This window comes from Pseudorca crassidens, chromosome 17 (genome assembly GCF_039906515.1).
Source record: "Pseudorca crassidens isolate mPseCra1 chromosome 17, mPseCra1.hap1, whole genome shotgun sequence".
NCBI lineage: Eukaryota > Metazoa > Chordata > Mammalia > Artiodactyla > Delphinidae > Pseudorca > Pseudorca crassidens.
Window position 1 is genome coordinate 77429791 of NC_090312.1, and position 25076 is coordinate 77454866.

The 25076-nt window shown below is 46.1% G+C and overlaps 1 protein-coding gene and 1 long non-coding RNA gene across 2 annotated transcripts in view; one reads left to right on the top strand and one right to left on the bottom strand.

Moving 5' to 3' along the window:
• CHD7 (chromodomain helicase DNA binding protein 7) overlaps positions 1-25076 on the bottom strand; it is a 444235-nt gene that overhangs the window by 46579 nt on the left and 372580 nt on the right. Inside the window, exon 43 of the mRNA XM_067712237.1 lies at positions 561-1061. The gene's annotated coding sequence lies outside the window, so the exon portion shown is untranslated. The remainder of the gene's footprint in view (positions 1-560; positions 1062-25076) is intronic.
• LOC137210404 (uncharacterized) lies at positions 953-5928 on the top strand. Its single transcript, XR_010936503.1, has 2 exons — positions 953-1095; positions 2997-5928. It is a non-coding gene; the product is annotated as an uncharacterized lncRNA (long non-coding RNA).

The window sequence follows — 25076 nt, forward strand, 5'->3', positions numbered from 1 at the left end:
CCCCATTTTACATCTGAGAAAACGGGAGCTCTGATGAGCTCAAATAAGTGAAATGATAAAATTAGTAAAAGGCAGAAAATGGACACAGAATGAGTCTCACCCTTCTGGCCAAATAGGGGAGGATTCAGGGTCACTTTCAGCCTCGTAGGTGTGCCCAGGAATCTGCTGCAGCACAGTCACAAGCAGGGGTGAAGAATGGCAAGTCAATGGAGATGATGAAGGACAAAGAAACTGCTAAACGTTTCTCCCTGCTAATCAACGGAATCAGTATGAGAGGAGACACCTGTCGCCAATGGAAAGATCAAGGCTGCCTGTCTCCCCTCACTTTCTGCTTCTCTCCCTTCATCAGGCTGTGACGCTTTGCTGCCTTCTAGAGCACAGCCTCTGGAAATGTGCCTGCATCCTCAGGCTCCTTAATGCAGCCGCCTGCCTTCCCGCCCGCCCGGGTCCCGGGTCCGCTGCCCCTTGTCCGCCGCTGGCAGCGGCCCCAGAGAGGGTGCTTGGCGCTGGGGAGAGGGGCTGGGGGCCCGCGGCCGACGTTCACCGGCTCCTGCACCAACCTTAAGCGGGAAGAGTGTGTCACCAGATGATAAAATGCTAAACGACAACTCATTTTCATTCTGCGGAACAGATTTGTTGAATATTTCATTCCTGTCACCAGCTCCTTTTCGGGGCACCGTCACGCGGCTGGAAGGGCTCCCGGGGAATTGCTTGAAAGCTTGGCGCCTGCAGCGAGCGTGGGTCCTGACGCTCGGCTTCCTGGCGTGGCCCCCGGGCGCCGGCGCCGTTGGTGTCTCAACGCTGCCCTCTGCTGGGCGGAGGCCCGCAGTCACCGAGCGGCTGAACGGAGAGGGGTCACCTACGCGGGAAGGGAGCCCGCGCCAAGGGGTGTGTAGCTGTACACAAGGGGGCACAGCAGAAATCCACCGCCTTCGAGGGCATCGGACCTCACCGGATGGATGCTCAGCTGCTCTTTCTTTCCGCCGCGTGGCCGCTGCCACCCGCTCCCAGGCTGTCAGTACACAGATGAAGAAAGCCACTGTCGCCGAGGACTTTCCTGCCTGAAAGAGATTTGCTTGTGGAACGAAGATACGTGTGAGTTGGGGGCGTGGGGGAGGGTTGCTACTAGGAAAGAGCGAAAAAACACCTGGGGCGTATATACAAGATTTCCAGATTCAGGGTCCAGTGATAAACCACACATTCACCCCAGCTGGGAACCACCATCCCCCGCAAGGAGCACTCCCTGAGGGGACCCAGCCCCGCCTGCCTGGCCGGCTGCTGTCCCCGCCCTTCAGGCTGCGTTCCTGGCACTATTCCCCGTCAGACACCCCAACTTGCCCCTCCCCCGCCAGCTCTCTCCTCCCCAAGTCCATCCTCCACTCAACCCAAGGAAATCTACATTAAATGACTGAATTAACATAAAGCTCTTCATACAGTGCTAGGCATGGGGTAAGCACTGAAGAAATTTTAGCTAGAAATTTGGTTATCTCTGATCAGCCACTTCCTGCCCAGTGAATGCTTCAAGGGGCTCCCTAGGTACGTCAGCGGGCCTCTGCCCAGCTCTCTGCTTCCTCTTCAAGCATCTTCTCAAGCTTCACAAACCAGCGATGGAACCCCTGGGGCTCTCCCGTGCACACCCTGTGTCTGATCTCTGCCAGTGGTAGTGCTAATCCCTTTACCTACTAGACCCTCTCCTGGCCCCTTCATCTCTTTATTTATCCAGACTCAAGCCTTCCTGAAGGCCTCTTCTCCTTCAGGAGTTTCCTAAGTGTCTGCTTAGGAGTCTGTCTGCCCTCTGTGTATGAGCTTCTTGAATTCCAGGACTCTCTGAGTCATCTTTCCATCCCGTACAGCCTGCACAGTACCTGGAGACACTTGAGACTCACCAGATGTTCACTGCATGAGTGAATGAATGAAGGCAGGAAAGAATGCACACAGCAGAGGGGTCCCAGAAGCACCTACCCGCCCCATCCATCTCCTTGTGCCTGCCAACTCAGAGCCTTATGACTTAATCTGCTCCTGCGGTGGTTGGGAAGGACACCGCGTCACCTCCTGGGAGCCTTTGGCCAGTCCAGTTCACCTGGACCTTCAACTTTTTAAATTAGATGATGCTGGCCACTCCAAGCCTAGCTACCTGTGAAAAGGGAAGTGATTTTTGGAGGAGAGGAGAGAGAGGTTCTGGAGACTTGGGAACTTGGCAGAGGACAGGTCTGGCAGGAGTACAAGAATTGAGACCCAGGAGAGAGCTATTAGGACACTAGGCGCACAAGGAAAGAAGAGAGTGTGGGAGCTCCGCAGAGGGGCTTAGAGGAGAGGAAAATTGCCTGAGTCCCTTGTACGTGCCAAGTGCCGTTCACATCACTGCTGAACCCCATGCCAACCATAGAAGATCACGCTCCCCATTTTCTCAATGGGAAATTGAGGCTCAGATAGATTTGCTTCCATACCTGAGGTCACACAGCAACTGAGTGACAGCCCTAAGATTCAGAGCCGGGCTCCATGACTTTAAGCCTATATTTTCGCATTACGTTAACGTTTGCTCTGCTTTGAGAAGAAAGGCCAAAGCACCTGGCACAAGCAGGAACTAACCTCCCACCTCTGAGTGAAGTGGTCTAGCCCGTCTAAAGATCATTCTCCTCTCCATCTTGGGAGTACCGGTGGATTTCTCCACCTCTGAAACAGGCCCCCTTGAATATTAAGGGTCACCTATAATTCAGACCCCTTCATAGCTCCCAGTCTGGGCAAGTCCTAGGTCTGATGGGGAACAGTAATTGAAGAGTCTCATTTCCCATCTTATATAGGCGAGGTCCACTTTCATATACCCCACGTTACTAGGAAATATGAGATGCTACTTCATTCATCACGTTCCGTCCCTGTGTCACACTTCCTTAGGCATCAGTAGGATTAAATAGCCGTGATTAAAGAGATCTAATCGACTATTACAGTCTTTAGAGAAGAAACCCAAGCTCACAAATCTCTGTACTTTGGTGTTTCAGGGAAACCCAGACTTGTGTCTCAACTTTATTTCACAAAATGGTGCTGCAGTGAACCAGGAGCTTAGAGCTAAGAATCCGAGCCACGTTTTTACTGAGTCCAAGTTCGCTCTGCTCGCCCGCCACACGACAGGCCAATCAATTGGAGACGAGGTGCTGAGGCAAGGAAGATGACTGCATTCGGAAAGCCGGCAGACCGAGAAGATGGCGGACTAAAGTCTCAAGACAACCATCTTATCGGGGTTTGGATGCCAGTTTCTTTTATAGCACAGAGAGGGGGAGGAGATGAGGAAGTAAAGTAAAAACCATAAGTTTTGCAAATATCGCCCAGAATGGCCAGCCTCGGGGAGGGGATGTGTTAATTTCTTCTTTCTTGCAGCCATCCACAGGTGGACAGGGTTTTCCTGAACAAAGGCACTTTGGTTTAGCTTTCAGGCAGAGGGGCAGGGTGCCCCGAGGCAGGCCATTATGTAGAGACAGTATCCTTTTCCTGAACAAAAGCAGCAGAAAGCAAAGGTTAAAGTGAAAGAAACAGATCCAACATATAATCAGATTTGGCCCTTCCCTGTTAGAATGTCAGCAGGGGAAATCAAATCTCAAGTCTTCGACATCAACATCCACTGAATTCCACACGCATCCCACATGACCCTCCGGTGATACCATACCTGGCAAGAGTCAGAAATAGCAGCCTGAGAGCAGTGGTTCTCAAACTTCGGTGTCCATCACAATCACTTGGCGGGTCATTAAAATGCAGACAACTGTGCCTCAGAATCCCTGGGGTTTCTGATTCAGTAGGACTGGGGAAATCAAGAATTTTGGTTTCTAACCAATTGCCAAGTGATGCGGATGCTGTTGGTGTGGAGCTCGTACTTGGAGTACCGCTGCCCCCGAGCAGTTGTAGCCAGAGTCAGCGGGAGAGCCCAGAAGAGTAAGGACCGGCACTGGAGCGCCCCCTGAGCAACCCCAGTGGCTTCATCCTTAACTTACAGTGGTCCCCAAGGCATGTAACCTCTAGTAGAGTTACTTTTCTGTTGTGAAATGCATTTTTTTTTTTTTTTTTTTTTTTTGCGGTACGCGGGCCTCTCACTGTTGTGGCCTCTCCCGTTGAGGAGCACAGGCTCTAGACGCGCAGGCTCAGCGGCCATGGCTCACGGGCCCAGCCGCTCTGCAGCATGTGGGATCCTCCCAGACCGGGCCACGAACCCGCGTCCCCTGCATCGGCAGGCGGACTCTCAACCACTGCGCCACCAGGGAAGCCCGTGAAATGCATTTTTACGCCTCTACTCACCGACTCTGCACGTGCAAAAAACTCCAGAGGCCTCTAGGTGTGTTAGGGCTCGTTTGGTTTAAGTGACAGACAGCCTGGCTCCAGTTGAAATAAACACAAATACATTGCAAAATAAAAACAAATATATTGGTTCCAAAAGCGAGAAGTCTAAACCTGGCTTGATCGGGGCTCGAATGATGTCACCAGGACCAATTTCTCTTTCTCAGCCCCTCCTTTCTCGTGCTCTGTCTCCTCTCTCCCTTTCTCCTTCGCATAGTCTCCGTTACCATGAGTCCTTTTCACCGGGGTCTAAAGAAGGCTACTGAGGCTAAAGACCTGGCAGATTCTTACATTAAGATCTTTCCCAGGATTCCCAGCCAAAATCGCATTCCTGTGATCGCTTCTCATGGACACAAATTGAATCAAGCCCTCGCGCCGAACTGAACGGGAAAACGGCAATTCACGTTAGGCTGACATGGCGTACTCCACTCTTGACCCCCAGACAGATCGCAGGCGTTTGGAAGGTTCAGGTGCATGGACTATGGGCCTCCCCAGGCCATCAGGCAACACTGCCACTGCTAACTGCCAAATCTAATGGGCACTCTTCCATCTGAATCTTCAAGGGAGCATTTGCCTCCCTCCTTGGACCACTTTTCTCCTGGCTTTCTTGATTACATACTTTCCTTGCCCTCCTTCAACTTCACTCTGCCTTTCAGGATCTTCTTGTGCCACTTAAATCCAGGTGTACATCAAGGATTTTTCCTTAGGGCTCTTTTTGTTTTATGTACTTTCCAGGATGCCACTTTCCAGGATGCCACGCTCTTGCTTCTAAATACCACCCCAAGGCAGTTGATTCCCAAATGTATATCTCCATTCATGGAATATGGCAGAATAATGGTCCTCCAAAGATGTCTACATCCTAACTTCCATAACCTGTGGCCGTGTTACGTCACATGGCAAAGGGGGATTACAGTTGCTAATCAGCTGACCTTGAGATAGGAAGGATATCCTGGATTATCCAGTGGACCCAATGTCCTATAAGTAAAAGAGTGAGACAGAAGAGTCAGTGCCAGACTGGTGTGACAAAGACTCCACTGTGGTTGCTGCTTTGAAGATGGAGAAGGGGCCACAAGCCAAGGAATTTGGGCAACCACTAAAAGTGGGAAAAGCAAGAAAATGTGTTGTCATGTGTGTTACCTAGGACCCCAGAAAAGCCCTGACAACACCTTGATTTTAGCCTAGTGAGACCTGTTTTGGAATTCTGACCTCCAGAACTGGAAGCGCATAAAGTTGTATCATTTTAAGCCATGAAGTTTGTGCCAATTAGTTATGGTAGCAATAGGAAACTAACACAGATTTTAGTCTATTGATTCTCAGATAGATATCTCCATCCCAGATACTTTACATGGCAAAGATGTTTTGAAGCCAGCATATGTGGCAAAATTGCATCTAACTAAAAATACCCTTGAGAATTCCTTAAATCATTCACAAAATATACAAGGATTTTTCTATACATGCATGTACAGTAACATATGTGTACAAACGCATACTGAGTTTGGCTTGTGCTTAGTGGTATGTTACTAAAGCAATGTGTCTTTAGTCCCTAGAGCAGGGATCATCACACTTCATCTGTAAAAAGCAAAATAGTAAAAATCTTTGGGAGCAAAACTGTCTCTTGCTTAACTTTGCTAGTATATCGCTAAAGTGGCCATAGATAACTCACCAACCAAAAAAAGTGTTGCTGCAGTCCCCTAAAAGTTTATTTATAAACCCTGAAATTTGAATTTCATATAATTTTCACATGTCATGAAATATTCTTTCTAAAAAAAATTTTTAGCCACGCAGCTTGTGGAATCTTAGTTCCCTGACCCTGGCTTGACCCCGGGCCCTTGGCAGCGAGAGCGTGGAGTCTTAATCACTGGACGGCCAGGGAATTCCTAGAACCATTAAACCCCTGCCCCAGAATCACCATCAGGCCGACCCTCACACTCTGAAAGGCCCCTGGCTCCACTGAGAAAACGGATGGATAATGCCTGCACCGGCTGCTTCCCACTGGGCATATGCTCGTGAGCAGAGTGGCGCAAACAACACTTTTTAAACTCGTGTCTCCTCTCCCTGGACCTCCCTATCTCTGTGTCTATGGGCTGGGTGCAGTCGGATTTGCATACACTACATATGCTAATGACGTGTACCCAGCTGCCTGCTGGGCGCTGCCCCTGAACACCCCATAAACACCTCACGGGCACCGTGTCCAAAGCTAAGCTCCACTGAACTCATTATCTCTACTTTTTCTCCCCGCCCCACACACTTGACCACTCAGCCAGAAACAAGCCCCTTCTAGACACCTCTCCCGGCTTGTCAGCACCACGATGCACCTGGTCGCCCAATTCAGGCCTCGAGAACATCATTCTCCCCTTCTCTCCCTCATATTCTGCAGCTGGCCGTGAGAGCCTGTGGTGTCCACCCTTGCCACCCAACAGCGCCCTTGAACTGTCCCCCTAGCCGGTGCCTTCCCCAGCCTCCATCCCTAGGACTCTGCATCACAAAGGCCTCCTAAACCTGGGCTAGCAAACTCCAGTCTCGCCCCTTGCAATCCTTCCAACGTATTTTGCCAGAGTGACCTCCCAACTCTTTAGCAGAGTCACTCCGTGACTCCCGGACCCAAAGCCCTCCAAGATGTTGCTTCACTGCAGGGTGAAAGGTCCCCATGACCTGCCCCCTGCCTGACTGTCTACATCCTGCTGCCCCCCCCGCCCCCCCGCCGCGCTGATTACGAGTCACAAAGAACGACTTGCAACATCAAGAAACATGCTGTTCTGTGCTGTCACGCCTCTGCACGTGCCGTCTCTTCTTCCTGGATTCATGCCCCTTTGTCCACATGGCTGATCTATACTCACTCAGCACCCATGTGCTGGGGAGAGTTCCTTACCGCTGCCTCCTGTGCAGAACTGATGTGATTCCTCTCCATTCCACCTCTGTATCTTTTTACATCTGTCTCTCTGGCATGTATTTAACTCCATCGAAATTATTTGCTTTCCGGTCTGCCTTCCCCATAGGCTACTAGGTCTTCGAGGGCGCTATCTCTTGGTGTCTCCGGGACCAAGCACAGCACCTGGCCCTCAGTTGATGCTTCACGTGCATAAAAGCTCTAACCTCCAAGCTGACACGAGACCCACCCACGGTGCAGTAGAAGGACGCTGGTTCTCGCAGGACTTGGATGCTGGCAGTTATCACTCTTCCAATTCAGAATCTCACTGATTTCCATAAAAAGAGCCACGCTGCTCAGGCCTTTCTGAAAGGGAAGAGTGTCCTGGGTGAGGCCCACCCCACAAAAGCTGCATCTCGTGCTTGGCTAAATGGCAACAGGAGGGTCATGCATCCCCCGTGGAAGATGAAACCACGTGCCCTGAGTCACGCTGCGCTAATGACGTGCTGCGTGCACCCTAAGCCACCCCCTTCAGCATCATGGGAGTCGGGCATCGAGTCCCAGCAGGGACACTGGAGGCCCCATCACAGGAGCGAACCCCACCCCGCTCCCAGGGCATCGGAGGCGTCCAGTTGGCTGAGCAGCCGCTAGCCTGGGGGTAACAGCCCTGGATCAGCCCTGGGAGTCTCGCTACTAAGTACGCCCATGGACAGCTCGATCCCGTGAGAAAAACTGACAAGTAGGCGGGGCTCTGCCACACAGAAGGGCAGGTGCTACAAGATGCAGTGTCTCTGATGGAAGGAAGGACACCGACAAGGGTTCTCTCTTCTCTTTTGTGAAAACTGGGGCAACTGCTTCTTGGGGGCAGGGATCCACCTGCGCCAAAAGCCAGCCCCGTCCCACCAGCCTCAGCCCCCCTCACATAACTGAGGCGCCCTCAGCCGGTGCGTCTCCAGCTTCCAGAGCTTTCCGGGAACACCTTTCTGGGCCTGGCCAGAGTGTCTTTGGTTCCAGGCTCTCTCTCCTGACCTGCCCACAACACCAGTGTCACTTTTCATCACCACCAGCAGCCGATCCCAGCCCAGCTGCCCAGATCCCTCCCAAAGGGCTCCCAGGCCAGAAGACTGGGCCAATTTAGGGCTGGTTTCTCACACCGTGGTTTCACTTACCGCAAAGAAGGACACACGAAATCTCCCCACGTGTGAAAGAATCACAGGGTCATAAGGACGAAAGCACTTTGAAGCTCTAGCCTGACCCTTGCCCGATGCAGGTGCCTACCGGGATTCAGCAGCAAGCACAGTTCTTTCTTTCTTTCTTTTCTTTTTTGTTACATCTTTATTGGAGTGTAATTGCTCCACAGTGGTGTGTTAGTTTCTGCTTTATAACAAAGTGAATCAGTTACACATATACATATGTTCCCATATCCCCTCCCTTTTTCGTCTCCCTCCCTCCCTCCCCCCCTCCCTATCCCACCCCTGCAGGTGGTCACAAAGCACCGAGCTGATCTCCCTGTGCTATGCGGCTGCTTCCCACTAGCTATCTACCTTACGTTTGGTAGTGTGTATATGTCCATGCCTCTCTCTCGCTTTGTCACAGCTCACCCTTCCCCCTCCCTGTGTCCTCAAGTCCATTCTCTAGTAGGTCTGTGTCTTTATTCCTGTCTTGAATCACTCTCCCTTCTGCTACCAGAGGGAACCTCCTAAAATGCAAACACACTCAGGTGAAAAAGCTCTGGTGTCAAATGGTATGTGCACAACGTTGCTGTGATAATACCTCAGCGCAGAGCCACAGATGGAAATTACCTCCCCAGAGAAAAACACTGGGTCATCGGAGGGGGACATAGAGTGGGGAGTAGTCATCGCGGGGACCCCTGCCTGGGGATTAGGCGCGTGACCCTTGTGTAGAACAATCCCCAGGTATGCAGGTGGGCACACCCAGGGCTAACCTAGGAGGAGAGAAGGGTTCAGAACATTCAGGCCTGAAACAAGCCCTGAGCCAGAACTCCTTCTAACCTCACGAATAGTGAAATTATTATGATTTGATGCACCCGGAATTTTGGAACCATCTTAGGCCTCTGCCCTGGCATCAATTTTGCAGAGAAAGGTAGAGGCCCAGGGTGATCACCAAGGAGCCCCATGGCAACTGGCTTCTAGGCTTCTGAGAGAATCCCAATGTTCCTTCCATCAGCAGTGAAGTCAGGGAGGGGGGGCCTGCAGCCTGTACATTTCAAACCCTTGCCCTTGAGCCTCTTAAAACTCTTCAGAAAATGTTGTCTTCCTCTGCCTTCCTTCACCCCATCAGGCATTACTGTGAATATATGTAACTACCTTTTAACGAGATCCTATGTACAAATAAAACAAAGAAAAACAAATGCGATACTAATTATAATTTAGAAACATGTTTCCCCACCCAGGATGCCACGTTATTATTCATTCTGTTGGCTTCTGATCTATTTGGCGTAAGAGTTTTTTTGATTGATGACAGATATGTGAACTAACGCATTATATATTCATCCATTCACTGCAACTCTTTATTCACTGTCCACAGGACGCTCGGCATGAACTGGGCCAACGGGATGTACACAAAGGCGCCGTACTGTTCATGATATCTTATGGAATGTCCTGATCTACAGTGGAGCTTTGCAATATACATGTGCTTTCACACTCTTTAAACGAATTGTTCAATCAGGATCATTTAAAAAAAGCATGTGTTTAGATTCACACCAAAGAATATGTTAACATTGTCTTAGAGAGGTGTGCTGCTTTGAAAATATGTCTGCAAGTGGTTTGACAGTCCTGCCACCGAGAGGTAGCCGTCTGTATGCCCTCCCTTTGAACCCGGCCCGAACGTAGTCACTGGCTGACCAACGAGTTTGGCAGTCATGGTGCTACAGGACTTCTGAGACTGTGCCATAAAAGCAAGGTGGTTTTTACCTGGTTTCTGGAACATTCACACGGAAGCCCTAAGTCTCTGCTAGGAAGTTCTACCACGGAGAGGATGCCATTCTATGAGACCCAAGCTGGCCTGCGTAGAAGGACGCCACAGGAGGCCTCGAGACGACATGGGGAGAGAGAGAGGTGTGTGCCGGCACAAGCCTCTCTCTCCAGCCTCCTACTGTTTCAGCTCCAGCTACTGGCTGACGGGACCGTTCGGTAGACCCAGAGGCAGGTCAGCCTGGAGGAGTCTTCCTGAATCCCTGACCCTCAGAAACCGTGATTGATTATAAAATTATTACTGTTGAAAGACACCATTAATCCTGGGACTGGCTTCTTACCCAGCAACAGACAAGTGATACAGGAGGAAAGGGAAGGTTTTCAATATGCATTTCCACTGCGCTCATTAGGAACGGTCCAGAAAGTATTTCCTATTAACTTCAACAAGACAAACCACCTCTCTCTTCTTATATTTGACCAGTTATTTCTCTGAGTCGTTAATGTTTCACGTGCCCTTAAGTAACATTGGGCTTCTCTATTCATACTTGACTCTAAAAAGATTATTCCTAGATAGCAACCCCAACTTGCTTACATTTTAAAAGGAGACAGAGTTAAAGGAAAAAGCAGTAACCACAGGTTTAGCCACAGTGTAAATGTCAGAATCCCTGCAGTGGCAGGACACAGAACCAGACACAGTTTTTCCTCCACTTAATAGCTGTGTCACAGGTGCTCAAATCAAAGTCCTCTAATTGCTACACAACTAAAATGGCCAAATTTCATTCATCCACAGGCAAAGCTTCCACTGTGCCTCTTCTTTTCTGAAACAGATAACGAATGTGAAATTGTCTGGTCACCAGCAACCATGAGTTACTATCTCTGTTCCATTTAGCTACAAAAAATTCCATCTCTCTCTGTGGCTTGCCTGGGGCCTACCTTGCAACAAATGAATCAGCTGAGGGTTAGCATTCTAACAAAACTGGATGGGCTTCAGAATCTCGATCTTCCTGGTGTAGAAACAGGACTCACTGAACATTACCCTGGAAAAGGCTGAACAGTATCTAAGGCAACAAAAACAGAATCAGTCACTAATCAGTCAGGAATCCCCCAAACAACTTAGAAAAACTAACAGGGGCGCAGTAGAACTGCTCTGTCCTAAGAGCAAGCAAAGAAACAGTAGGACTGTGAGCTTATTATCTATTCCTCCAACAAATTGGGACAAGGTCAACTCTTGATGGTAAAGAAATGGGTCTTCTGGGAATTCCCTGGCAGTCCAGTGGTTAGGACTCCACACTCTCCCTGCTGAGGGTCCACGTTCAATCCCTGGTCAGGGAACTAAGATCCCACAAGCTGTGCGCTCAAAAACAACAAAGAAAAAAACGGGTCTCCTAAGTGGGTTGATATGAGAAGTAGCTATTCAGCAACGTGCTTTTTTGGGGTTTGGGCTGGAGAGTGAGAAGGAAGGTACAGACGGCAGAAAGCCGAAGTGTATTCACGTGTCAGTGAAGCTATTGAAAGTCGAGGCCGATGGAAACACTGGGACAGGTTGAGAAGCCCCAGAGTGGAGACAAAAGAGCACAGATGGAGGCCACGCTTGGTGGCTGCCCTGGCACGAATCCTCTGCCTCTTTCTCCTCTGGGTTCGGGATTTCATACCATGTTACATAACACACCAAATCAGGGCTTCCTATTGCAGGAGCCTGCGACCATTAAGAAGATGGAACAATAGTTAGAAAAAAAGAATCTAGAGGAAGGAACCCTACAGATGGAGGAAAAGAGTCCAGGAAAAAAAAAGCAGATGATAAAGACAACCAAACACCCAATTCTGTGGCTAGTTCTGACTGTGAGGGATCATGAAGGAATTTCTTTGAAAGCATCTAACAGATCAAGAAGAGTAAAATCGAACCCACGTGCCTGTGGAGTCATTCAGGCCTTACCCCCTCAGGTGCCTAAATGAGTTCCGAGAGGAAGTTAGATCACAATAATTCTTTCAGGACTGCGTGTATCTGTGCACAGATCAGGTGTCACTACTAAGAAATAGCTTTAGATCTAGGTGGTCATATACAGCAAGAACTCAAAAAATCAGATATTTGATTATACTGATCCCAAAAAGCTTGTTTAAAAAAAACAATAAAATCACTCAACTGAACATTCCACAGCAGCTGGTTAATGAGTTTTCAAAATAACTTTTTTTCCCCACTGTTGTTGCTTCCTAGATCTTCTATGTGTATTTAAAACCATCTCCCATTGGGATGGTCCTCTAATAGTGACGGTTGTGTTTATGACAAAGAATGGTTAACAGTGTCTATTTCACATGGTTTGTGGAACAGACTGTGCATCTCGAAAAAGAATGAGGGGAGGGGATTCTTTTTTGACTTCACAAGGATGCTGTTCGATACTGAATATCCAATTGGAATGCACAATGAAAGAAAAGTATATAATCTTAAAGTGTAGTTTCTCTCAAAGATTAATCAATTTGGCTTAAAATACTCAGTGTGCTATCAAGGGTAGATATAATATTCTATGAGCTCATTAGGCATATTCCAGTTAAAAATCAAAACTATAAAAAAATCATTGTATGTTTCCTCCACTTTATAGATACTTTTTTTATCCCAGAACACATACATCTGAGGCTTAATTATAAACTGAATCAATATTAAAAATAAATAAATAAATAAAAGACAACTCTTGTTGCTTAAGTTTTTGTCTGCAACCCTCTATTTTTTTTTTGTGGTACGCGGGCCTCTCACTGTTGTGGCCTCTCCCGTTGCGGAGCACAGGCTCCGGACGCGCAGGCTCAGCGGCCATGGCTCACGGGCCCAGCCGCTCCGCGGCATGTGGGATCTTCCCGGACCAGGGCACAAACCTGTGTCCCCTGCATCGGCAGGCGGACTCTCAACCACTGCGCCACCAGGGAAGCCCCTGCAACCCTCTTTTTGGAGGTTCTTTTGGCAAGCTCCTCCCCCATTCCTGTGGGCCTGTACAGGGGTGAAATCACCATGCTCATTTCAAGCCCCCCAGCAGGCCCACTTGGACCTGCCCGCAGGAGGGGAAGAGATCCCAGGCCCACACGGAACCATACCCCCAGGGCCCAGTGATTGGTTCAGGATGTACATGTGACCTAAGTGTAGAGTCCTCTGTGCCACCTCTTGGCTTCAGAAGGAAAGACTCCCCTTTCCGTTTGGGGATCGTGAATGGTAAGAAGGTCAACTCAAGACTTTCCAGCAATGTAAAGAAAAGTATGAATCAGGAAGAGAGTAAACCTGACATACAAACAAAAAACAGGAAAAAGCTGCTCTGAAAAATGAGAGGAAGAGAGAAAGTGACGACAGTGTTGTTTAAACCCTTGGATCCAGCTGTGCAAAAGTGAGAAATTTTCCCTAGACCTCAACTAAATCAGTCAGGGCTTCTGGTTCCTGCAGGGCAAAAACCCCTGATTAATACAACTTAGGTGGTTATTTTAATATTTCTTTAAAGCTGTCAGTTCCACTGGATACAAAAATTATATATTTTATGTACATCAGAATACACAAAACTTGGATGTACAAAATATTCCAATTTTGTAAAATAATAATGTAAGAAATAATTCTAGTTATGACAATAGCAAACAGTTTTGCCCACTTATTATGTGTACATATATGTATAAAGAGAAAGAGAGACGTGAGACCATGGTACAGGGCCAGCTAGCCTGGCAGGACAGACCTCCACAAAGTTCATGGTGGGGCTCTGAGGAAGCCTCGAGACCTTAGTGATTTCCATTCCTTTGGGTACTTATCATCCATTTCCAAACCTTCCACAATAAACTATATTACATTTGGAATCAGACCAAAAAAAAAAAAAATGTCCTTGAAAAAGACTCTACTCCATTTATCAAACCAGCAAGGCTATTTCTCATTAATTGTTGTTTTAATATTAATTAAGAACATTTATGTAATGTTGAAAAATCAAACTAAAATATATTATCTGTCATAGTTTTTCATTGCGTGTGTCTCAGAGCTGTGTCTTCCTATTAATCTCCCTGGGATATTTGCATATCGCTTTTTAAAATTCCCTCCCAGAAAACCTTCCTGGTACTAAGTAGGACATTGTTCTGACCCTGGAAAAAAAAACAACAATGGACTTCTTTAGATTAGAAAATCCCTTTGGACTGAATTTAAACAATAGTTGAAAGTTTGTTGCCTGTTTGTTTATTTTAACTCTCCCAAGAATGATTCCATGTGCCTCTATCATGTGTTCTTTTAATCTCGTGTTTTAAAGGAAGAAAAAAAAAATCACTCATGTCTTTTTCAGTCAGTTTGAACTAAGTGAGAAAAGAAATAAGATCTGGAAGAGACAAACCAAAATGAGGAACTGAATTTACGTAATTGTTTTAGTTTTAGTTTTAGTTTTGAGTAACCCCTTCTGGGTAAAACCTGACTCCCCTAGGCCGGCTGTGCTGTGGCATAACCTGTCCCCCATCCAGCCCTCACCCCCTCCCGGGACACTGTCGCACTTGTGGATGCAGTTGCCACCATGGGGGAGATAGACCCACTCTGTGTTTGCAGCACCAAAGCCGAGAAAGGGGAAGACAGCAAGGGTTAGCGTTTAAAGGCAGACTCCGGGGTTCATTGCCTGGAGGAGAATCTTGAAGTTGTCATGCTGATTGCATGACCTTGTCAAGTTGCTAATCTCTGTGGGCCTCCGTTTCCTCTTCAGTTGAGAGATAATTATAGGAACCGGCAAAGAGGTATGTGGAGAGAGATGAAAAGTGCCTGCAACACCCGGGTCCGGGACATACGGGTAGTAAGTGCTAGGTGATTGTTTGCTATTACTATTAGCCGAGGACTTTCCCAGACATTCACTCTCCTCTGTCTCTGATGTCCCCTGCTCCTCTCGTCCCCAAGGAGAACCGATCACCACCACCTCCCACCCTCACTTGGTGTAGGGACACTTCCAAGAGCTCAGGGCACGCATGACATGAACATGTGCGTCTCTGCACCACAGCGTAACTCACGAGGTTAATAATAGTAAGCCTGTATCTTATTGTCCTTGTGTGTCTGACACCCAACATCTAGTGGCCATTCCCTGAATTTAAAGGAATGAGTGGATGAATTCTAACATGAAGAACTGGAGGCTCAGCCGTCCTAAGCGGCTTCCTCGAGATCACAGGCCGCTGAGTGCCCGTCTGGTGCTTTCATTAAAGGGTCTGCAGGACCCACAGTGACACGCTGCAGTTTCATGTCCTAGAAAACTAGACAAGCTTGACTAGAAAGGGGACAAGATAAAGGGGCTGTTAAAAATAACGAATTTGGATCAAACATATGACAATAACATGCTCCCTTTATAAGAAATGAAGGCCTTGTCCAGACACGCACACACCACCTTTAAAACAAAGCGACCCACTCCAGTGCTGTCAAACACGTGATGACTGGGAATGATTCATCTCCTTCCAGGGATCAGTCACTAACCATGGAATCTCATATGAAGTACTGGCCTGTTTTTTTAAGACCTCCTAAATCTTGTCCTTTGGTTATGTATTCGTTGCTTTCATTCAAATCGTTGTTTTAAAACCCACTCAGTGATGGTGAATTTTGGAGGGTTTTTCGTCTGCAAAGGTTTTAACCTGAAAGTATAACCACCGAGGAACATTGATCCTCTGAAACACACGGGTATTTTACTAAAGTGACTTTTTAACAATTGATTGTCATCCTTTTTTTTTTTTTTTTTTTTTTTGCGGTATGCGGGCCTCTCACTGTTGTGGCCTCTCCCGTTGTGGAGCACAGGCTCCGGACGCGCAGGCTCAGCGGCCATGGCTCACGGGCCCAGGCGCTCCGCGGCACGTGGGATCCTCCCGGACTGGGGCACGAACCACATCCCCTGCATCGGCAGGCGGACTCCCAACCACTGCGCCACCAGGGAAGCCCCCCTCTCTTACTTTTCTCTGTTCCAAATCTTTGGAAAGAGTGAGGCCGCTAGCATCTTATTTCTAATCTTTTATAGAAATACACATGTAGTATTGACCTGCAAGGCTTTAATTGGCTAGTTATTTCAAGGCTTTAAGGAAAGACTTCTCTCTCTGCCTATTCAAATTATTTCAAAGTTTTAAAAATGGGAAGCTTTGCAATTATTTGATCAACATAGCTGAGCTCTGATATAAAATCTTACAAAGATAGCACTGAAAAAGAGAAAATGATTGAACAATTCTTAACTACGATAGAAATGCATGAAATTCTACATTAAGCATTAGCAAATTTAATCAAACTTATATTATCGAGATTAATACACCATGATCAAGTAGGTTTTATTCTAAGGATTCAGGAATGGTCAGAGGAAAAAAACATATGAACCTCTTTATGTGTGTGCACGAGTGCGTGTGTGTGTGTGTGTGTGTGTTTAGCATGGAGAACGTTACACCAGAATAATAACGGTGCTCACATAGGTGGTGGGCTTATAGATTCTGTTTTTTTCTTCCTTTTTCTTCTCTGTAAAGCCATTTGAAATATAATGAGGAAAAGATCTTACTCATAATAGCAAAAACAAAAACAAAAATGCCTAGGTGAGATTTAGCAAGAAATCTGCAGGACTCATTTAAAAAAACCTTCCTGAGATTACTAAGAGAAGACTCTACTAATTAGAGAGATTTTATGGCAAAAACAAATAATATATAAATTAATATCTATAAATGCAAAATAATCTATAAATTCAGTATAATTTCAATAGAAATTTCAAGGAAATATTTTGAAACCTATAAAAATGATTTTTGGACTTATTTGATAGAATGAATATGTGACAGCCTATAGTTTTAAAAAAGACAACAGAAAAGAAGGAAGACTCATTTTCCCATATACTAAAACATGTTCTAAAGCCACAGTAATTAAAAAGTGTACTAACAGCAAAGAACTCGGCAGAAAGATTTACAGAACAGAGTAGACCCGAAATGAGCCCATATATAAACAAATAGGTTATAACAGTAACATTCAAATCAACATGGAAAGGATCAATAAATATAGCTAGAACTTGTTAACTAAAAGGAATTTCAATTGAATTAAAGTTTAAATGTGAAAGATGAAACCACAAATGGACCCTGCTTGTGTTTCTTTTCCACTCCCAATTCTTTCATGCTACATTCGAAGGATAATACACATCCAACACATCTATCTTCACCAAAAGTAAATTCCAAGAAGATAAAATACTGAGCCACCATCCTTCTCTTGGGAAAAGTGACAGTGCCTTTTGGGGAAAGAAGAGCATCTTGTTTCTGTGATGAACCGTCATTACGTAGAGAATTTTAATAACCTGACAAATATTATGATCTTTCTGTTCACGGGTTTTCTAGTTTTTCGCACAGCAAAAGCTGAATATTAATATCTGAATATGTTCTCTTAAGCATCATTGCATTTTCTTCAGAAAAAATCCTGCTTATCTTTATACATCTTCACAGTTTTTAATTATAGGAAGGGGAAAACGTCCACATTCATGGATAGCTGTCTTAGATTTATTTTCCACCTAAGACAGGGCTTGAGACAAGGATTCTTGGGAAATTAAGAAACAGTTCTCCAGAGGGGACAGAGGGAGGGAGCAGGGGAAAGAAGATGCAGGACGGGGTCTCTTCTGGAGCCTGGCTGCAAACTGCACTGAGGGGTCCCTCCTTGAGAAAGGGGGGCTGGTCTTTTGTGCCCACTGCCAGTCAGTCAGAGCCACAGGCTGCTCCCCTTTCAGGGAGAGGGGATGGCGGAGCCTTAATTTCCCAGGTGAGGCGGCTCTGTTCACCCGAAGGGGCAACTGGAGAGCCTTCAGCAGCCAATGTGAAATTCCACCTTAACTGGGCGCCCTGTTTTTAGTTGCTTAATTTGGCAACCCTAGGGGGGGCCCAACACCACGTCCCCCCAGTAGCACATAGGTACCAGCTCTTTTATGGAAATTACTTCCTTTAGACTTTAAGAGTAGTAGTATTTTCCTTATAGTGTGAATAAGGAAAGTTACAGAAATCACTGGAAGAAGCAGAATGTGGACCCAGTATGACTCCCCAGCCTGAGGACACCAGCCTCCACCAGCCACTCAAAGGGACCCCCTGCAGTCACTCTTCCCCCCCTCACACCAGGTCCTCGGGCCAGCGCTTAGCCAAGGCGGGGAGAAACCCCAAGGAGAAAACTGCTTAGTGAATCCTAAAATAGACGGGAAAAATCCCTGCCCACGCCCTTCGCTCCAACCAGGCATCTTGCTAAGGAAAATGCTCTCTGCTCTCACAGGAAAGGCTGCTCCCCGGCTCAGGGCAACGCGGCTCAGAACCGAGAGAGACGAGCAAACTAGAATACAGAGCTGGAAACGCCCGCAGGCCTCTGAATCAACAGGGCTGCCTGGCCCACCAAAGAAAACAGAGCCTTCTGAACAGTGAGCTCCAGACTCGGGGCTGAGCTTTGCAACAACAGGCAGGACGTGTACAGCCGAGAGGGTTGTAAGCGGAAAGGAAAAACAAAGTCGGGGAAAATACAACCCCTGGATTAGGACTCACTGTATTTAGCCTGGTTGGGTCTTAGAAGATTTCTTGGAAGTTCTAATAGTCTGACCCAGGCTCACACATGTACGTATAATAATAGGTGTCCCTTTCATCCTTTCTTCCAAATGTTCTTAGGGATGCACATATTATCTGAGTATGAGTATATACAGAGAAAGAGATATACACACAGAGAAAGAGACAGACACAGAGAAAGTGTGAGAAATTGGAATAGGCTAAACGAGAGATCCACTCAGAGCTTTTGGATACCAGAATTACAGATCAACTACGTAGTCAACAATGACCCATGAATGGCACAGAAAAGTACCAAGCAAGTGTCACTCCTTTTGATATAAAGGAGAAATGTAGTCATTAGTGTATGTTTATAAGTAACATTGCAGATTTTTATTACACTTAATATAAGACCCAAAAGAGCAGAAATTCCTGTCTGTTTTGTTCTCTGATGAATCCCAAGTGCTGGAGCAGAGCCTAGTATAGAACAAGTACTCAATAAACATTGATTGAATGAATTACACTTCAGCTTATAAATAACCAGAGAACATAGAAACATGTCGGTTCACAATTCCACCCAATCCAAAGGAAAAGGCGATCTCTTGAACTCTGGAAATTGCAAAGAATGGTGGAAATCTTTCCAAAGCATCTCCAACGACATTTCAGTTCAATCCAGACAACACGTTTCTGTGCTAATTGATGTCCCGCTGAGCAGAGGGAGATGCAGATGAAGATGCTGCAATAGTCGACTTCACAGGGGACCATCCGCGGCTCCCGGTTGGTCCTCACAGGTGGAGAATCTCAGTACACTGGGTTCCGCAGAGCAAAGGAAGGCTTCTGTCCTGAATTCTGACTGATCTTTAGATAATTTCTCACTCTCTCTAATGTGCAGACCAGCCCTTACGGTTTCAAATTGTCCACCTAGTTTTTATGTTCTGCTTCCTCAGTTAGGGTAACAAGGACGTAGGTGATCAAAATGTCCAAAATCCATTAGGATAATCAAATGGGGGAGTGAGGGAGGGTGGCGTTCGGCCAGCTTCCGTCCATCCTCCTGAGACGGCCTTCTCAAAGATTCGGGACTGTCACTGCCTGGGCCCTCCGTCAGGCACGCTGTCACATGCAATCATGAAGCTGTGTCCATTTTCTCATTCATTCATTCATTCCATCAGCACTGACTACCTGGCCCTCCGCTTACCTCTAGGCATCCAGAGATAAGAAGCCTGGTCTTGTCTTCTCAATGTCATGGTACATCCCTTAAAGCTGACTTGGGGGCTTCCCTTGTGGCGCAGTGGTTGAGAGTCCGCCTGCCGATGCAGGGGGCATGGGTTCGTGCCCCGGTCCGGGAAGATCCCACATGCCGCGGAGCGGCTGGGCCCGTGAGCCATGGCCGCTGAGCCTGCGCGTCCAGAGCCTGTGCTCCGCAACGGGAGAGGCCACAACAGTGAGAGGCCCGCGTACCGCAAAAAAAAAAAAAAAAGCTGACTTGGGCTGATTCTTATCTATGAACTTCACAGTACCTGGGAGTGTACCCAGTAAGATTTCAATAGCTGTGTCTCCTCTGGGTGCCGGGAACAAAATCAGGCATCTCCACAAGGCCAAGTGCCTCCAAGCAGCCCGTCCAGGCAGGCAGCCTGCATCTGGGCTGCTTGTCAACGTGCCAGGGGCTGCGACGCCCCAGCACCATCTGCCGCCAAGAGGCCAGCAGCTCGTTCCGCGGGGCCTGGAGCAGGCCCGGGCTCGCGCTCCTTTTCTTAACCTCTAATCCTCCCACCATCATTGTGTGTCTCCCCTACGCCCAGTCTGGTTGAAGAGCCTGTTCCAAGCATTGTTTTTCTGTTTGGCTCCCCAAACGTCTTTAGCCTTCACTCTAAATCTTTTTTATTTTTTTAGGAATTTTGGATTTTTTTTTTTTATACAGCAAGTTCTTATTAGTTATCTACTTTATACATATTAGTGTATACATGTCAATCCCAATCTCCCAATTCATACCACCACCACCACCACCACCCCCTCCGCTTTCCCCCCTTGGGTCCATACGTTTGTTTCTATTTCATTTATTTCTGCTCTGATCTTTATGATTTCTTTCCTTCTACTAACTTTGTGTTTTGTTTGTTCCTCTTTTTCTAGTTCCTTTAGGTGTAAGGTTAGATTGTTTATTTGAGACGTTTCTTGTTTCTTGTGGTAGGCTTGTATTGCTATAAACTTCCCTCTTAGAACTGCTTTTGCTGCATGCCATAGGTTTTGGATCATTGTGTTTTCGTTGTAATTTGTCTCTAGGTATTTTTTGATTTCCTCTTTGATTTCTTCAGTGATCTCTTGGTTATTTAGTAACATATTGTTTAGCCTCCATGTGTTTGTGTTTTTTACGTTTTTTTCCCTGTAATTGATTTCTAATCTCATAGCGTTGTGATCAGAAAAGATGCTTGATATGATTTCAATTTTCTTAAATTTACCGAGACTTGATTTGTGACCCAAGATGTGAGCTATCCTGGAGAATGTTCCATGTGCACTTGAGAAGAAAGTGTAATCTGCTGTTTTTGGATGGAATGTCCTATAAATATCAATTAAATCTATCTGGTCTATTGTGTCATTTAAAGCTTCTGTTTCCTTATTAATTTTCTGTCTGGATGATCTGTCCATTGGTGTAAGTGAGGTGTTAAAGTCCCCCACTGTTATTGTGTTACTGTCGATTTCCTCATTTATAGCTGTTAGCAGTTGCCTTATGTACTGAGGTGCTCCTATGTTGGGTGCATATATATTTATAATTGTTATATCTTCCTCTTGGATTGATCCCTTGATCATTATGTAGTGTCCTTCCTTGTCCTTGTCCCATTCTTTATTTAAAGTCTATTTTATCTGATATGAGTATTGCTATTGCAGCTTTCTTTTGATTTCCATTTGCCTGGAATATCTTTTTCCATCCCCTCACTTTCAGTCTGTATGTGACCCTAGGTCTGAAGTGGGTCTCTTGTAGACAGCATATATATGGATCTTGTTTTTGTATCCATTCAGGAGCCTGTGTCTTTTGGGTGGAGCATTTAATCCATTCATGTTTAAGGTAATTATCAATATGTGTGTTCCTAATACCATTTTCTTTTTTTTTTTTTTTTTTTTTTTTGCAGTACGCAGGCCTCTCACTGCTGTGGCCTCTCCCGTCGCAGAGCACAGGCTCCGGACGCACAGGCTCAGCGGCCATGGCTCATGGGCCCAGCTGCTCCGTGGCATGTGGGATCCTCCCGGACTGGGGCACGAACCCGTGCCCCCTGCATCAGCAGGCGGACTCTCAACCACTATGCCACCAGGGAAGCCCCCTAATACCACTTTCTTAATTGTTATGGTTTTGTTTTTGTAGGTCCTTTTCTTCTCTTGTATTTCCCACTTAGAGAAGTTCCCTTAGCATTTGTTGTAAAGCTGATTTGGTGGTGCTGAATTCTCTTAGCTTTTGCTTGTCTGTAAAGCTTTTGATTTCTCCATCGAATCTGAATGAGATCCTTGCTGGGTTGAGTAATCTTGGTTGTAGTTTCTTCTCTTTCATTACTTTCAATATATTGTGCCACTCCCTTCTGCCTTGTAGAGTTTCTGCTGAGAAATCAGCTGTTAACCTTATGGGAGTTCCCCTTGCATGTTATTTGTCATTTTTCTCTTGTTTCTTTCAATAATTTCTCTTTGTCTTTAATTTTTGCCAATTCGATTACTATGTGTCTCGGCGTGTTTCTCCTTGGGTTTATCCTGTATGGGACTCTCTGCGCTTCCTGGACTTGGGTGGCTATTTCCTTTCCCACGTTAGGGAAGTTTTCGATTATAATCTCTTCAAATATTTTCTCAGGTCCTTTCTCTCTCTCTTCTCCTTCCAGGACCCCTATAATGCAAAGGTTGTTGTGTTTAATGTTGTCCCAGAGGTCTTTGGCTGTCTTCATTTCTTTTCATTCTTTTTTCTTTATTCTGTTTCACGGCAGTGAATTCCACCATTCTGTCTTCCAGGTCACTTACCCGTTCTTCTGCCTCAGTTATTCTGCTATTGATTCCTTCTATTGTGTTTTTCATTTCAGTTATTGTATTGTTCATATCTGTTTGTTTGTTCTTTAATTCTTCTAGGTGTTCTTTAATTCTTCTAGGTCTTTTTTAAACATTTCTTGCGTCTTCTCGATCTTTGCCTCCATTCTTTTTCTGAGGTCCTGGGTCATCTTCACTATCATTATTCTGAATTCTGTTTCTGGAAGGTTGCCTATCTCCACTTCATTCAGTTGTTTTTCTCAGGTTTTACCTTGTTCCTTTATCTGATACAAAGTCCTCTGCCTTTTCATCTTGTCTGTCTTTCTGTGAATGTGGTGCATTTTGTCTACTTTTCCTTCCACAGGCTGCAGAATTGTAGCTCTTCTTGCTTCTGCTGTCTGCCCTCTGGTGGATGAGGCTATCTAAGAGGCTTGTGCAAGCTTCCTGACGGGAGGGACTGGTGGTGAGTAGAGCTGGGTGTTGCTCTGGTGGGCAGAGCTCAGTAAAATTTTAATCCCCTTGTCTGCTGGTGGGTGGGGCTGGGTTCCCTCCCTGTTGGTTGTTTGGCCTGAGGTGACCCAGCACTGGTGCTTACCAGGCTCTTTGGTGGGGCCAATGGCAGACTCTGGGAGGGCTCACAGGAAGGAGTACTTCCCAGAACTTCCACTGCCAGTGTCCTTGTCCTCTAGTTGAGGCGAGCGGGGGCTACCCTTCGTTGTGGTGCGTGGGCTTCTCATTGTGGTGGCTTCTCTTGTTGCGGAGCACGGGCTCTAGGCACGCGGGCCTCAGTAGTTGTGGCTCGTGGGCTCTACAGTGCAGGCTCAGTAGTTGTGGCACACGGGCTTAGTTGCTCCATGGCATGTGGGATCTTCCTGGACCAGGGCTCGAACCCATGTCCCCTGCGTTGGCAGGCGGATTCTTAACCACTGAGCCACCAGGGAAGCCCTCCTCATTGGAGTTTTAAGTCAGGCAGGTATCAGATACGTTCTCTGTCATAAGAAGTTCTCTCTGGTAGTTATGAAAAATGAAATGAATGAGGAAGAACCTGGGGTCAGAGAAATCAGTTGAGAAGCTATTAGATTTCAAAGATAGAAGCTTTATGCAAAATTGCGTGTGTGTGTGTGTGTGTGTGTGTGTGTGTGTGTGTAAGGTATGCACAAAAGCTCTCTATGTACATCTAATTGATTCAAGTTTGTTTTTCAAATTCCTTTTATTGTTTTTTCTTCCTATAAATACTGATGAAAGCTACCTTAAGAAAATCTGTATTTAAAAATGTCTCTTAAAATAAATTTAAACATTCTGATCCAATTCTTGGGTTTTCTTCAAAAAACACATATGCTTTTGATTTGACCAAAAAAAAAAACAAACTGAAAAAATCTGTATTATATAGAATAAACCAAGTTTCCAAATGATGATTTGAATGTGTTTCATATTCTTACAGGTCACTACAGCTAATAACAATAAGATGTAGCAATAGACGGCTTTTGTAACTTGGGTGAGTTTTTCTTCTACTCCATCCAAATCACTGGAGTCAAGGACTGCATGAATTTCTCTTGGATTTCCCGTCACTGCCAACCACAACAATAGAGATAGCCACACTTTCTCTATACCTTTCAAGCACATTAATTTTAATCTGCTGAAACAACTGTTTAACCTCCCATTCACCTCAAGAGCTCTGAAGTTGACCAAATGATGAATCCAGCCTGACTCCTGGTTTATATGGACCAAGGTTCTTCCTTCTGCTGCCTGTAACTCAAGTTTTCATTATCTATAGCAAGAAGTTTTTAGAAAAGCAGAAATTTTGCAAGGCTGAGTTTGTGCTTCAAAGAGCAATGGGCTCAATTTGCTTACTTTCATGCCTTCTGAAATCCCAGTGTCTAGTAGATTGTTAATCACTTTCCGAATACATGAAACACGCAGAGGAAAAAAAAAACAGATTTTATGATCTATGTTGGCTATCTATTGTATTGTGCCCCGGAATACCAAAAAGCCAAAAGACTTAGTTGGAGTTTTGTTAGGCTTCTAGAAGAGGGGTCCGGTGGAGGGACGATATAATAGCATCTATTCTCCACTCATAAATTCCCACCCATCCAGGAGAGAATAGAGCCCTAACGTTTGCATTCTTTAAGCCAGCCCTTGCCTAAAGTTCACCCCTTCCTGAAATTCAACTCAACTGTTCAGCACATGTCGACCCTGCAGTAATGAATTGGCAGAAGCCTAATTCTTATGATGATTAATGGAGCGCCTCGGAGGCAGCCTATTATTTCATCCAAAGTTAAAACAGTGACTCATCATTAATCACTGTAAGAAATGGGCCAGTGATTCATAATTCTAAGCCAGCCCGTTTCCTTAAGGATCCCGTTTGCCTTTTGTTATTCCAGAAGTGGCACCGTTCACAGCCTTGTGCTGCCTACATTCTGATGTGCACATTTTCTGATTAATTCTCTTTAAAATCTCACATACTCCAAGGATATTTCCTTCTA